The sequence below is a fragment of the Schistocerca americana genome, chromosome 5, assembly GCF_021461395.2.
Source record: "Schistocerca americana isolate TAMUIC-IGC-003095 chromosome 5, iqSchAmer2.1, whole genome shotgun sequence".
NCBI classification, from domain to species: domain Eukaryota; kingdom Metazoa; phylum Arthropoda; class Insecta; order Orthoptera; family Acrididae; genus Schistocerca; species Schistocerca americana.
Genome location: NC_060123.1, coordinates 149,424,716 through 149,440,334, shown reverse-complemented (window position 1 = coordinate 149,440,334; position 15,619 = coordinate 149,424,716).

The window sequence follows — 15,619 nt, the reverse complement described above, 5'->3', positions numbered from 1 at the left end:
AAATATTCAAGAGCATAATACACTAATTTCATTCCTCCCGTGTGACCGCGACTTCGGACAATGTAAGAGGAAAATAAAAACTCACGATTGGATTTACACCCCTTATGAATACATGAAACTGATAGTAAGCAGTAAAAGGAATGTGCCAGTAAAATTAGTTAATGGAGAGGAAATACTAGATTTGGATAACTGGTGGCAAAATATTTTAGAAAAAGTGTTGTTTCCTGTGACAGTGACAGAACAAGGCAATAAGAAAAAAAATCATCTTAACTCCGAGTTGCTTCAAAGAAATACAATGCCTTGAGACAGGAGAGGTAGTTGGCTTTCCGCGTATCGATGAATTAGTAAGACAGACTTTTCACTTAAGAAAAAGACATGAGCCCATCATTCCAAATTAATGGACAGCATTCCAATGGTCAACCCAACATACCGAGTACCTATTTCCAGAATGAAGACGGAAGATGTTATGGCGTGTGTTATAACACAGAAAACACCATTTACTTTCACTATGTAATATTTTTATTGGCACAAGATAAATCAAAACACAAAGAAATAGTTTTCGGCAATCACGGTAATAGTTATGACGAATGTCTCACACCAACTAGTCAACAACCAAAGTTAAGTAAAACGAAGTACAAAAAAGCAAAGATATTAATATTTTCTGGCAGTTCTGCCACAGAGCCCCCCGCGAGGAGCGCGGAGCGCATAGGAGGAGTGATGAGGAGTAAGTGATAAAGGGAAGGTAAACATTTAAGGCACGACATAATCTTGAAGTCTGAGAGGTGGCCGTACGGTGCGGCCAGCACGGGTGATAGCAATAGGGGTAGGAGAGTTCGGGAAAGACGAAGGAGAAGGGTGGGGGGGGGGGGGTACTCTTATAAATAAAACATTATTGGAGTCTACATAGGCTGAAATGTCATTTTGTGAAGTACCAGGAGCCACATTGAAGCACTGTAATAGCTTAGTGTCTTTCTGGTCAGATGGCACAGAATTGTTTAGAATTTCAAATAAAAAAGAAAAGTGTCCACAAGTTGTATTTTTATAGAGTCCACATCATAGTCACTCAAGTTCACTTGAAACACTAGTTCATTAGTGCTGGCACTCGGAGGCGTGAAGTATAGAAGAGGGGGGCCTTGACTTGCAGAGAGTGTTTGATTAGCTTGTGGAGTAGGCAGAGGACAGGCCTCTGACGTTTCCTGCAAAACAAATTCATCATCGTGTATGTCGGTGTCGTTAAGGATCCATGCTGGTTTCAAGCGCTCAATGGACACGACAGATGGTTTGTTCTTAAAGAGGATCGTATAAGTATTTTCAGAGTGTGACAGGACCCGGTATGGGGCAGTGTATGGTGGAGCAAAGGGTGGACGCACGGCGTCTTCTCTAAGCATCACATAGTTACAAGAACTGAGGTGTGGGTGAATGAAAACCGGAGGGTTAGCATGCGATCGAGGTTGCGGAAAACGTAACTTGGTGATATGCTGTCGAACCTGTCGTACCAACTCGGGAAGTTGATCCTCGGAAGTAGATGGCACCGTACCCTGAAGGTCGCTCTCATGTGTCATTCTTCCTCTTGGACTTCCGTTGTGTTGTTGTTCGAGGTCCTCTCCGCGGGTCCCGCCGCGCCTTCCGTCAGTGCTACCCCGCGACCGTCCTGGTCGCAGTTACAACACTTTCGAAAATGCCTAAGAGTGGAAAGTGAAAGTGTCACTTTTCGGATGATTACACAAACGAGGGATCTTTTGTCAAAAAAGGAAAGTACGGATTAGGAAGCGATGTGCGAGATTTGTAACTGTTCAATCTAAGTAGCTCAGGGAGATAAGGCAGATGTAGGTCGTCACATTTTCACGAAGAGTCATACAAACAGATTCATGGTAGAATCGACATCATAACCTGTTTCTACTTTCGTGATTGAAGAAGATAACCAGGAAGAATTGCTCGTCGTTGCTGCAGAAAATTGTCAAGCATTATCGAACCTTCAGTTCTCTTGACTACACCGTAAAACTGAATGGCGCAATGTATCTTGACTCCAAAGACGCATCAAAGCAGTCTACAGCCAGGACCAAAGCTATAGCGATTATTAAAAATATTCTCGTACCACACTCCATGTCCAAATGCACCAAACAATTGCAAGAAGTTTCATTTTACAGCACAGACACCGACACGTCGAACCACGAGGGTGAAAAGATGTTTCCTTTAGTGGATCAATACTTTACTGAAACTGACGGAATCCAATAGCTGTTGGATCCACTGAATAACGCAACATCGAAGACATCTGCGAATTTTTGTCTAGACACTTTAGGAAAACTGCAAATTTCATTAGTTAAATGAATCGCTTTTTGTGGAGACAATAGAAACTTCGCATCGACGCCTCCAGCGGAATGTATTTCACCAAATTAAAGATAACTAGGAAAAAACGTAGAAGGAATTGGGTGCCCTGCCCATATTCTCCGCAATAGTATATGAAGCACTGCTGGAGGCATAATTAACGGCATTGAAATAATCGCCATAAAAATACTTAATTATTTTTCAATATACACGGTAAGGATAGAGAAACTGAAAGAGTTCTGTTTATACATTGATGTCAATCATCGGAGAGAATTCTTAAGCTTTGGATTCCATTAAAACAATTTTTTGACACGAAGACAGGCCACCTAAAATAAACTAAGACTTTTTCAGTAGTTCGATATATATATATATATATATATATATCTATATATATATATATAGATATATATATATATATATATATATATATATAGATAGATATATAGTATTCTGCCCGGTGGCAGGTCCATGTCTTCGTACGGAAAATTTATGATTCCACTGTTCCCTGTCTTCAGCACCTTCCTTCAGTCTGTTGATACCTCCTTCCATCTTTGATGTCGTCCAGATGTTGAATTCTACTTCTTCCTCGTCCTGCGTTTCTTCTGAGTTTCCCTTCGATGACATAATGTATGAGTCCTCGTGTCTAAGTACATGTCCAATCCAGTTGGCCTTTCTCTGAAGAATTGTACGCAGAATACTTCTCTTCTCTAATACTCATCGCAGTACATAGTCATTTTTTATGCGATCTGTCCACTTGATCTATTCCATTCTCCTCCAGCACCACATTTCAAATCTCTCTAAGTCTTTTTTTCTCCTTCTTTCTTATGGTCCATGTCTCTGTTCCATACAGTGCAATGCTCCAAATGAAGCACTTTCTCAGTTTTTTCCTCAGTGCCAAACTCAACTTGCTGGTCAGCAGAGCCCTCTTCTTGTTGAAAGCAGCTTTATCCATGGCGATTCTTGCTCGGATTTCGTTGGTGCAGTGGGCACCCTTTGTGATAAAACTTCCCAGGTACTTCAACTGATTCACATTTTCCAGTTCCCGATTGTCAACAGTCATTTTCAAGTGTTTCGCACGTTTTGATATGCGCATCACTTTTGATTCTTCGATGTTGATTTCCATGCCGTATTTTCTTCCTGATTCCACCAAATTGTTCATCATGTGTTGCAGCTGTCTCTGATTTTTGGCGAGCACTATCAGGTCGTCTGCATACTTGATGGTGTTGATGAGACGTCCTCCTACTTTGAAGTTTCCGCATCCTTACAGCACTTCTCTCGCCAGCATTTTCCATACAGGTTGAAGAAACTTGGCGACAGACAACATCCTTGTCTCACTCCCCTTCCTATTTCCACACTGTTCGTTTCTCCATAGTTCAGTCGTACCTTTACCCTTTGTCCCAGGTACAAGTTCCTTATAAGTCTCCGATCTATCCAGTTGATTCCTATTTCCTTAAGGACGTTCATCAATATATCCCAATTGACTCTGTCGAAGGCCTTCTGCCAATCTATAAATAAGCGCAAACTTCTTCGTTAACGGCAAAAACTCTCTCTGACAATATCCTCATCATGCCAATGGCGTCTCTGGTCCCTTTTCCTTTCCTGAAGCCAAACTGGTCTTCTCCCATCACTTCTTCAATTTTGTTTTCCAACCGTCTATTTAGTATTCTTGCAATGATCTTTGCCACATGCGATATCAGATTAATTGTTCTATAGTCACTACACTTCTTGGCTTGATTTTTCTTCTCAAGAGGAACCATTGTGACGTCCAAAAAGTCTTCAGGCCATTCTCCAATTTCATAGATTTTGTTTATGAGTTGTGTCAGAACTTTCAAACTTTCATTTCCGATTTCTGTAAGCAAATCCACTGGTATGTCGTCATCCCCTGTAGCTTTCCTACTCTTCATGTCCTTTATCACCTTCTCTACTTCCCTTGTCAGTATACTGTGCCCTTTTGCATCTTCGTCAATAGCTTCCTCTGGCTCTATGTCGATGTCATCTGGGCGATGTTCTGTATCATATAGTTTCCTTATATATTCTTCCCATGTTTTCAGCACTTCCACTTGTTCAGCCTATTCCGAACGTCCTTACACTTTTGTTCTCTCCTTCTCAAAGTTCCTTCGTTTTCTTGTACATGACGTCGTACCTTCCTCTTCTTTGTAGTTCTTCTATTTCGTCACACATTTCTTCTAAGTATTTTTCCTTTGCTTTGTCTGTTTCCCTCCTGAAGGCGTTGTTAAGTCTTCTGTATTCTTCTTCATTAACATTTTTACACTTCCTCCTTTCCTCCATCTCCTCCAGCATCTCATTGGTGATCCAGGGTTTTCTCGCTCTCTTTGTTTCCACCCCAACTTCACTCTTCAGAGTATTTAACAAAACCATTTTAACATTTTGCCACTGATCTTCCGCACTTGCACTTGTATTTTTGTGACTCACTTCGTTGAATTTTTTCTCTAACGATTCTCTTACTGCGATGTGGAAAGGAAATGGAAAGACTACCACATTATTATATTTCCTGAACGTTCGAAGATGGAGGATAATGATGGCGTTTATATGTATAAAGCGTGGAGAAGAATAAAGGAAGATTACCAATTTTGTTGGTACGCAAATTAAAGAATGAGAACCCTAACCAAGAAATAATTTATTTGATTTCGAAATCTGAGCAAGAGACAATGGCTTTCTATAGCACAGTGTTTGATTTCTTAGAGAAATGTGCTATTTCTTTTAATAAACATCAAGTATTTGATTGGATAACGCTATCTGAAATCCCATATTGGGTGATGATTGAAAGCACTATTATATACCTGACAAAAATGGTGTGATGATTTCAGGCGGCAATTATTTTCAGGAGTGTGTACCTGAAAAGCTCTGTAGAAGCTAAGCGTGGCTCGGAAGAGTGGAAGTCTAAACACACCATGGAAGAAAGGTGGACTTACCTGCTTAACGAAAGTGAAAATCCTGAACGCAAGTGCCACTGCTAAAATTATGTATTTGTTTTATGTACCCACACACAATGCCACTGAGGAAAGTATATTTTCGCTCTACATCGGCCCAGTGGACTGGTGAAAGAAATCGATTGCTGCCGTAGACAGTGGAATCAATGTAACAGTGACAGTTTAACAATCAGTTGACTTACATGGAGTTTTACGAACATGAAAATGGGAAAAAAGACTTGCTGAAAAAGGTAAAATATTCCGAAAAGTACGCTGTACTCACTACTTCTGCTGCAACAAGTTCCATGTAATTGTATTCTAAATAAAAAGTAATTATATTAAATAATTTTGTACTTCATTTGTACAGCTCCATTTCAGAGTATCCCGACGAGATCCTGGCTAGATATGGGAACCTTAACTTAACCACCATTTACATTATACACAAAGCAGTAGCAGTGTACTGTAGGGCTTTGTCCTAAAATGTTTTAAAGTATCACATATTTGACGTTGGATACGTCAAAAAATAGTATGCCTCTTGAAAGATTTGTATTAAATGTCAGCCCATGACACTAGCTCTGAACGTGACATACTTACGCTCTACAGGATCTGACGTCACATTTTATATTTGAATGTCACTTTTATACGAATCTTTCAAGTGGCATACTACATGTTGTCGTATCCAGCGGTCGAATATGTGATATTTTAAAAAGTTTTAAGATAAAGCTCTACAGTAGACGGCTACTACTTTTACGTAAAGTATTTTAAATGGTGATTGAGTGGATGACATGTACTAGACGGAGTCAAAGTCTCCCGCATTGGCTATAGGCAATGTGGTTCTACATACAACATCATCTGAAGGAGACGGTTTTACAACCGACTAAACCATGACCAAGGTATAACAAACCTGTATTTTGCAACTGTCTCTGATTGTTCTAGCCAGAACCTGTTTTAAAAAGGGAGGAAATGTGAACAATGAATAATAATCGGCGGAAGGATTTAGGTTATGCGTTGCCGCACCAGTAAACAGCGCGGTCACGTGGCCGTGTTTAGTGCGGTGACGAGTGCACTGATATAGCGGGGCTCGGATGTCGGAGTGTCTGCGTGTCGGAAGGCAACGACGAACACAGAAAAGAATAAATGAAACAACGCAACCAAAAATCATGTATACAAGAGAAAAAATTGCTTGAACGGCTCTACTTTCGAATGAAATGTGGTTGCTTTAAAATTTAGATTATAATTAGATCGATTTTTACTCCCATAAACGACGCAAGCTCTACGTCTCCATACAACCAAAGTACCAGATACTATTCAGGATACGACCACAGAAGTGAACAGGTATCCACAACTGTCGAAACTGGGCACGGGCACGTCAAAATGAGATCACAGGGAAGTGTCATGGTTGTATGTGGTGAACCTAATGCCTTGGGCTACGTAACACGGCGGACGCCGGCTTCAAGTTTGTGATGTAATAACAAATGACTTCTTTTTTCTGCCTCTATGGTGAAACATTGTACTTAAATACTATCTCTGAGTCGAAGATAAATACATCCAGCAATAAAATAAAAACAATATGGGATATTGTTAAGTCAGAGATAGACAGGACCAGAAATGAGGAGGAACAAATAGCTCTAAAAATAAATGAAACCCTGGTAAAAAACGCATGTTGTTTTGCAAACCATTTAAACAAGTATATTTTCTCTGTTACTGATAGCATGGGATTTTCAGGTTCAGTAAATAATGCAATGAAATATCTGAGACCAGTGCACACAAGCAATCTCAGTAAAATGGAATTGACACTTACTTCACCCAAAGAAATATAATCCATCATAAAGTCCTTGAAGTCAAAGCATTCTAGTAGTTATTATAACATATCAACAAAGTTAATAAAAGAGTGTTCATGTGAGCTTAGTCATATCTTAAGTTATTTGTGTAATCAATCACTTGCCACAGGAACATTCCCAGACTGGCTTAAATATGCTGAAGTTATACCTCTCCACAAGAAAGGGAACAAGGAAATGCCATCAAATTACCGACTGTTCTCACTTTTTCTAGCTTTTTCAAAAATCGTTGAAAAGGTTATATTCAAGCGTCTACTTAAGCGCCTTTGTGAAAATAACATACTGTCAAAGTCACAGTTTGGGTTTCTGATACTGAGAAAGCTATTTACACTTAGAGCGAAAATGTCCATAATTCATTGGACAACAGATTAGAGGCTACTGGCATATTCTGTGACCTGTCAAAGGCGTTTGACTGTGTGAATCACGGCACTCTTTTAAGTAAATTAAAATATTATGGCATTACTGGTAGTGCTGCAAAGTGGTTTCAGTCATATCTTACTAACAGAAAACAAAGGATGTCATTATGTAACACTTCACCAGTAGGCAATCAGACACCATCTGACTGGGAAGAAATTACATGCAGTGTTCCCCAAGGTTCCATACCAGGTCCACCACTGTTTCTTATGTATATTAATGAGCTGTCATCTGTTACATTACCAGATGCCAAGTTTGTGTTATTTGCAGATGATACAAACATTGCAATAAATAGTAAATCAAATATAAATTTAGAAAGGGCAACTAATCAAATTTTTACTGACATTAATAAGTGGTTCACAGCCAATTCACTGTCATTAAACTTTGAAAAGACCCACTATATGCAGTTCAGAACTTCCAATAGTTTTCATTCTGGTGTGTGTATAAAATACGATGACATGGAAATAGGAGAAGTTCAGAGTATAAAATTCTTGGGATTACAACTTGATAATAAATTCAGTTGCGAGCAACATACTAACGAACTGCTAAAGCGCCTAAACAAGTTTGTGTTTGCAATGCGAATGATGCCAGACATAGGAGATATAAATATAAAAAAACTGGCATATTTTGCTTATTTTCACTCCATTATGTCATATGGTATCATATTAAGAGTAATGAGTAGTGTAAATCCAAGAACATCACGTCGAAACCTGTTCAAAGAATTGGGCATATTAACCACAGCTTCTCAGTATATTTATTCCTTAATGAAATTTGTTCCAAATAATGCATCTCTTTTTCCAACTAACTGCTTAGTACACAGTATTAATACTAGGAATAAGAACAATATACATAAAGATTTAAAAATCACTTACTCTTGCCCAGAAAGGAGTCCAGTATTCAGCAACGCATATTTTCAATAAGTTACCAGCAACCATTAAGTGTGTAGTTTCAGACAAGGCACAATTTAAACATAATTTAAAAGAATTTTTGGTGACCAACTCCTTCTATTCCATTCATGAGTTTCTCAACGAGTGCAGTAGACCATTTTAATGAAAATTTATTGTACTTTAATTTTTGACAATACTTGGGTGTAACAGCCAAGTAACTATCTACTATGTGAGTGATGGATCCATGAAAAGCAGATGTAAGTCTTAAGTCTGTAAATAGTGGAAGTTTAATTTTAAATCTTGTACATAATCTGACTGTTGTTAACTGAGGATCACTGAAATGAATAATTTACTTTAATTTTTGACAATACTTGGTTGTAATAGCCAAGAAACTAGCAAAAGTCTGAATGATGGATTTAATGAAAGCAGATGTAAGTATTAAACCTGCAAATGTTAGAAGTTTAAATTTAATTCATGTAGATAATTATACTGTTTATTGACTGAGGATAATTAAAATTAATGAAACTTAAGTTTTTCTAATTACATTTCTGTAATGTGTTTATCTGACATGTTCCACACCCAGGAGGATTCCCTCTTTTATGGGTCTATGGTATGAATAATTAATCTAATCTAATCCAAAAATCTAATTATACACATACTGCATTACGATAAGTAATAGATTTTACAAACAGAATTGGACATTAGTATGGCGATAATCTGACAGAAATTTGGAATGGTAGCTTCTTCACGTATAGAAACAGTCTAATCAGACAACGGTAGGCGGATTTGCCACTGAAAATTTGAATAACACGATAGCTGTGATGAATAATGCTACATTCCCGGCAACAGACGAAAGTGTTGCTAAGCCTGTTAGTGTTGCAAGAGATCCTGTTATACAACTACTCCAGTAACTAAAATAGAAATGACTGCTATGATACTAGAAATAGGTACTATGAATCAGGAAATATGTGTTATGAATCCTAAAATAGATACTGCGAGTGAAAGGCAAGAGAGTGTGATATAAAAAAGACAACACAGTATACCTGATGACTTTACTACCGCAATTCAGAAACAAGACAAGTACGTTAACGAATACAATGACGTAACTAGTCAGCACTCGAACGTTTCCAAACTGAATGAAGGTAAGACTAGACAGTTCACTCCAACATGCACTGAACGAAACACTTCTCTACAAATGATAAATAGCGCAAGAAAGTTTAACGTAGAATTTGCCTCAATAGTAAGATGATGTCCAAACTCACTTTAATGATCAGGCAGGTAACATAGAAAAAGAGTTTAAAGCCGTATAGCAACAGGTAGCTCGGACTTGTGCTATTTTGTAATAATTCAATACCCAGTGAAAATACTGATCTTGATGAAATACATTATAGTACTCGGTCATCACAAAAACATACTAGGTGTATGGGGGCAGAGCCAACTTTTTCTGTTATTCTGCTAGACAGAAGGCTACCAGGACATGCTCAACAACGAAGTCCACTTTTATGACATGTAACAATGATGACAATGACAAAACATGCAACAACAGTTGCGCAGCTGCATGTAAGGTCTTGTTGACGCACTACGTCACTAGACGGAGATCCTTTTATCAATGACATAAGATTGATGGAAACCCAAATGTTTACTGTCATGACAACCATGACACAATACACTGAACATGACATATTACATACTATGGCTCGTTGCACAAATAACGGACCACAGGAATTGGCGCGGGCGATTTAAATCTAAATAGTTACTTGTTAGCGGTTCCCACTACCAAGAAGTTTAAAGAACTCTTATTCACACAGAGACCTTAAGAAATACTTTCATCCAGTACGGGAGTAGAAAGTCCACAATGGGCTCAGAAATTACTGTTCTTTTTATATGAGGTCATATTTATTACTTGTTCAGTTACGCACCGCTGAATGCTCTCAAATTGTGTCGCTGAACAAAGGCAAAATAAAAGTGATCAGGTACTGCCCTATTCTTATGAAGCGAGTAACGTCCTACAGTCCCTGGCCAATTTATTAGACGCACTACGGTTTTTAAGCAAATTTTGATAGATTTCTAACGAAATTTGTTTTTTTAATACGTAAATTGTGATAAAATGATAATGTGTTCTGCTTCATAAGTAAGGTGATATAACAAATAAATAAAACGTAGTATATGTTTGAAAATATTTTATCTCTATAATTACAACAAAAATTAAAATATTGTCGAAGTGTAAACATTTGTCTTAATATCTTGTTGAGCCACCTTTTGCAGCTATGAGAGCCTTAATACGATGAGGCATGCTGTCGATGCAGGACTGTACTGTGTCCTGCATTTGTGAATGATGATACCACACATGGATGATCTTCTCTAGAGCTTTGTTTTTGTTGTGACGACATATTTTGTCACCTCCCTCTTCATTAGTTCCCATACATTTCTATGGGATTTTTAGTTCCTTCAGAAAGGATTTAACTGACCTGGCTGTGTGACCGGGAGCTCCATCCTGAATAAAAATAAATGGTTCCGCATTTGGGAACCATTCTCTGAGCTGTAGTATCAACCGTTTTTGCAGGACTTCCTTGTACTGGTCTTGCCTCATTATGACTTCAATCACGTAAAGACATCCTGTATCCTTGCCACAGATGACAGACCAAATCATCACCTTAGTTGCGTGTTTTACGGTCTGAATAATGCAGTCGGGCGTGCTAGATGCTGATGCAAGTAAAAAAGACTTATCAGATATGGAGAAAACAAATTAACTCTACTAAAAAAAAATATTGGCGCACACAATGGTATCTCATGTGTGCGACTAATAAGATTCGCGTTTTTCATGTAATCCACCCAAGATGCACATCGTCATAATGTTCTGGATTCATGTGCTAAACAACCTTCGATGTATTCAGTCCATTATGTCTGAAAAAACCTTCCTGAATGGTCCTGTCTTTCGATGGTGGGTCCTGAGACATCACGTCATCGCATCTGCAGTCCTAAATATCTCCTCATATCATCGGCCCTATCCAGTTGAAGCACCCATTTATAATTCATTTAGAAGTTGTGTCTAGTTATTCTATATTCTAGCCTTTAAAAGAGAAGATTAAACCAGTAATCAAGCCACATGTGTTTTGATGTTACAAGCTGAATAATTAAAAGGACTAGGTATAGTGTACAAGCATTGGTGATGATTATTGAATAACTGATGTGACTTTTGAAGTTAGTTATGATTATTGAAAAACTGATGTGACTTTTGAAGTTACAACACAAAAAGTGAAAGACTTTCTTTCTGCCCACAACTCAACACCTGTTTGAAATTTCAGATAATAAATATTAATTATTTCTCGGCGTTTGGAATTAGTGAAAGACTTTTGAGTTTGATTTTGTCAAGTAAATATGAGCATCTCCTTTCTTCAATCGAAGTGGGCAGTATAACGACATATTAGTAATTTTTCCCTTTTTTCATGTTTTAATAAAAATACTTTAAGATTTTGAACATGGCTGCGCTTGAGCAGTTGTGCATGCAAGGACTTCAATGGATTTGAAACAATAGCCAACCAGGTGAGCTAACATTAACAATGTTCCACCATGTTCAAATTAATTTAATGAATTTAGCAGTGCTCTCAAAACTTTCAATATGATGATGTTCCCCCAAGGCCAACAAACCTTGGACAGTCATCCCATTGAAAACATTAAGTACAAGTTTGACATTTTGTCACTCCAGGTTGCTTGGATAAAGAGACTTTAAATTAAGCTTATTGGCAAATTTTACTATCTGTGTTCACTCTATGTCATGAAGTGTTTTAACTGAAGAGAATCTGGCCATACACAGCTGTGTATTTTCTGAATCTGTTTCAAACTGGGGGTATATAATTGTCTGATCAGGATCTTTTTTATTAATCCAATTGTTTCTGACACATTTTAAAATGTGAACAGAATCTAAAACATAAAAAAGAGGATCAGTGTCACCACAGGGGTGTTTGTACACAATGGACAGTTGAGGAGGGGAAGCAAAGAATGACATTGCCCTTCTGTTAACTGAATTGGTGTCACTAACAACACAAACTACCTTAAAACCTATTGCATGCAGTCTGGAAATTGTTTTCTTTATTACAGTGAAAAGTCCTTCACCATTTATATTTTTTACTGGAAGAATGTGGACTACATCTTTATATGAAGACAACAAACTGTGTATCATAAAAACCTGAGCACTAGTTGCCACATTTTTAGAATTGATTGCAGCACCCAAAATGTTACCTCCTGTGAAGTATAAATAAGGTTTCAAGTGTATTTCATCTAACATTAGTGAAACAACATGATCTGATTCACAAAGAAACTGGAATTTCTGTTTTATATACACCAGAAAATTGCCACCTAGCTGCTCAGCTGCTCGGTTTGTTTAAAATTGTGAACAGATTTTATGCAGGGTATTAGGATGAGGTAGCACAAAATACTGTGTACTTCTTATAAACTTATAAGCATGTGGTGATATTGAAAACAGAATACTACAAAATATAATACAGTCTGTTGAGTATCTGTAATGGCTCTTGTGGACTCCAATTAGATTCAATTGCTCACATAAAACATTTATTTTGTTACTTTCACTCTCATCAAAATGTTTTGCCATATCTTTCAAATAATCAGTAATGAATAGCAAGTGGTCTTTTCCAGTGCTACCATTGTTTTTCCTAGTAAAGTTCTCCAAGTTATCAATAATGTTAATTAAGTCATATAAATGGTTTATAGTTAAAGGGAACTTTTTTGTACCAAGTTTTGAGATTACACTTTTACCTTCATACAAAGACATATTCAGGTCAGTAGTCACCACAACAGAACACAAAAGTGTAGGAATATCTTTGACGTCTATTAGAACAAAAGTTATGGAACTTTCTGACTTTATCAGATGCAAGTCATTAGGCAGCTTGATACGCACTTAACACTTAACAAAACCATTTATGTCCACAAAATGTCTTTCCTGTTCATACTGAGCATGAGTTGCTACACTCGCTGCAATAGCTATTTCTAACTCTCTATTTTCTAGACGCTTTCGTCTCTCATCTCCACTTTCCCTCGAACAAGAAGCTGACGAAAGATACTTCGGACAGTTAGGCAGAATAGATGGTATGGCTCCTGTTTTAAGGCGAGGTTTTGGAAGTGGCACAGAATGTTTCTTCCCTGTGGAACTGTCGAAATATTCACTATGTTTCAGAATGAGGTCTTCAGTGAAGTGGAGCTCGTAGACCTTGAAATAATGAGAAAATCTTTTATCAGCTACATGTAATAATCCCGAGGGGAATTAATGCTAACACATGGGCTTAGTGTCAGTTATCTTCAGATCAAATCGATTATTGTTCACTCGCTATTTCAGGTTGAAAAGGCTAAAGCTATTCTTGCACAAGTAAATCACAGTTTTCCAGTGACTCAGTAATGTATGTAATGTAGTTGATCTTCTAGAGAAGGGCATCAAATCAATCGAATTCACGTTGTTAATGAACATCTAAAGAGCGTGCTACTTAAATATGTGATTAGTTGCTCTCGCTCTCTAAATTAAAGAACACACACCCTGAGACAATCTAACTGAATTGTAAAGAACCTGAGCTTACCTTCGAATTCTGTGTAACCTGGAAATTTTTACGATGTATTGCAGATATCCATTTCTGCTCTAGTTCAGTGCTTTTAGGAAAAGAAAACACCGCTACTCGTGGCCCATTTTCGTAATTTCCTCTGCAACGTGGAACACAACACATATACACCATTTCGAACGATTAAATCAAATCTCAGAGTTAAACGGAAATGTACTTTCGACGAATCAACCACTGTATTTTGAAAGTAAACAGAACACAAGTTTTGATTCCCGGGTAGGTTAGCCAACATAAACACAGAATTTCGAATTGCTTATAAAGGTAAATCCACACAAATTAAGCACAGCATCTCACGGTGCAGTTTTGTTATTGCATATTGCTTTGTAAACGGCGCTACTTTTTCTTGCAGTGCTTCATATACTCATTTTCAATTAAACGTACAATGTATTCTACAGGTGCCTTTTGTTGCATGGTTGGTATGGCTATTAGATCCAGTTTTGGCCACCAGCAGCGCTAGTTGTAGCAAAATCTGTCTTTCCACCACCGGTCTAGTGAAAGTGACGTCACATGGTTTACTCGTCTTGGCTGGGAGGCCTGTATGTTAGAAGGTGTTGGTATGGCACGAAATACCCCGACTGCTGCCGGCTGCTACCGATCAAAACTGGGGAGTTCATACGCTGCTGTAGTTCCCAGTACCTAAACTGTACAGTGTTGTGTGTCGTTTTGTTTGTTGACTGTGTGTTCCGTTGTACAATTTACAAAGATGAGTGCTGTAGCAAAAAAGAGGAAATTTGTGTCTTTGCATCTAAAATTAGAAGCACTAAGACGACATGACAAAGGAGAAAGAATAAAAAAACTTGCTCTCGAATATGGTGACTGGCGAAGAGACCGACTTAAATTGGAACAGCTTTCTTCACAGTAATGCTCACGAATCTCTCAGTCGAAGAAGTATAAAGAATCAGACTTCGAAAAAAGGCATTGTTCACGTGGTTTACCCAACAGAGACAGAAGGGTGCTCCGATTTCTGGCCCAATCTTGCACGAAAAGCTTTGTTTTTCAGAAACCAGCTGCAGAAAGGAGATGACAATATCGCCGCTAGTGTGGGCTGGCTCGACAAGTGGAAGAGGTATGGAGTGCGTCAACTAGACGTATGTGTAGAAAAACTCTCTGGTGACGCTCAGGCCGTTTCAAAATTTATCGTCGAGTTTAAAAAAAAATCGTAACTGACGAAAATTTGCCTAATGAACAAATATATAACTGTGGCGAAACTGGGCTAAATTTTAAAATGTTACCAGCGAGAACACTTGCTTCTTGTGAAGAAAAAAGTGCTCCTGGGCACAAAAGAAGCAAAGAGCGGCTCACAGTTATGGCAGCTTCAAATGCAACTGTAAACTGCAAACTAAAACTAGTTGTGATTGGGAAGCCTGTCAAGCCAAGAGCATTCAAGAATGTATCCATCTCAGCTCTTCTGGTTGTCTATACACATCAGAATAATGCCTGGATGAATCAGGAAATCTTCAAGAACTTATTTGTATCTGACTGCAAGAATTTTTTTAAAAGAAAGGGGACTGCCATGCAAAGCAATTTTGCTCATGGATAATGCGTCCTCACATCCAAGTGCAGGAGAACTGCAGTGTGACGGTATCCGCGCCTTGTTTTTC